Here is a 1,194-nt window from a genome sequence, read left to right on the forward strand (position 1 = left end):
TTTATACCTCTCGATTCTTATAACTGCCGTCTGATACCTATGTAAGTTGGATATAGCCCTTCGCTCCCTGTACTTTACCTCTGCTATCTTAGGAATTTCAAAGAACGTATTCCAGTCAACACTGTCGAGAGCTTTCTCTAAGTCTACAAATGTAATAAGTGCAGGTTTGACTTTGCTTACACTGTTTTCTAAGAGAATCAGTATCATTGTGAATCCATGCATTCATAGATCCCTTAATATTGTCTGAAATTTTGTCAGTGGAGTTCGGTTACGTCCTATTACAATTTTTGCCATTTCGGAAAAAAACAAAAAAAAACATGTGGGTGGTTAACTGCTACCTCCGCAACTGGCTCACGGTGCTGCAGGTTTCCCCGTCGGGCAGTGAGGTGTGGGTAAAGAGGTGGATGGTGGCCCTCGACAGGTCGCGTTCTCCTGGGAGAATCGTCCGCCATATTTTCCCGAGTTCCGAGGATTCGGCGGTGTTTACCTTGTAAGTGAAAATAAAATATTTGATGTTACATGCATGAAATATGCTGAAAAGTAGCTGCGGTGTATAGTGATATTTAGAGTGCCCTTTTAATTTAACTCAAAAACTGAAATGCAAAATTACATGGCCTTAGAAATGCGGGTACGAAACTTGCGTGGTAGTTTGTAAATACTAAACGTGATCAGCTAAGAATACAGTACCAATGTTTTGTTATGTGGGGGTCATGCAGTGACAACCAGGGCCTATTTATTAGTTTTTTCCGGTATATAGGCATTTGCAAGAGAGATGTTTATTTTTTAATCTTAAGTAGGTATTTTAAGAGCCAGCGGCCTTGCCGCAGTGGTAAAACCGGTTCCCGTCAGATCACCGAAGTTAAGCGCTGTCGGACCGGGCTAGCACTTGGATGGGTGACCATCCAGTCTGCCGAGCGCTGTTGGCAAGCGGGGTGTACTCAGCCCATGTGTGGCAAACTACTTTATTGAGAAGTAGCGGCTCCGGTCTCGTAAACTGACATACGGCCGGGAGAGCGGTGTGCTGACCACATGCCCCTCCATATCCGCATCCAGTGACGCCTGTGGGCTGAGGATGACACGGCGACCGGTCGGTCCCGTTGGGCCTTCCAAGGCCTGTTCGGACGGTGAGGTATTTTAAGAGAAGTAGCATTTTGATTATACAGCGGGGAAAGAAGTATAATTTCATGTTACAGA

The 1,194-nt window shown here is 45.1% G+C and overlaps 1 pseudogene; it reads left to right on the forward strand.

The window, feature by feature from the left end:
- Window positions 1-808: 808 nt before the first annotated feature.
- Window positions 809-926, forward strand: LOC126199963 (5S ribosomal RNA; annotated as a pseudogene).
- The last annotated feature ends 268 nt before the right edge of the window (window positions 927-1,194 follow it).

This window comes from Schistocerca nitens, chromosome 8, assembly GCF_023898315.1.
Source record: "Schistocerca nitens isolate TAMUIC-IGC-003100 chromosome 8, iqSchNite1.1, whole genome shotgun sequence".
Lineage (NCBI taxonomy): Eukaryota > Metazoa > Arthropoda > Insecta > Orthoptera > Acrididae > Schistocerca > Schistocerca nitens.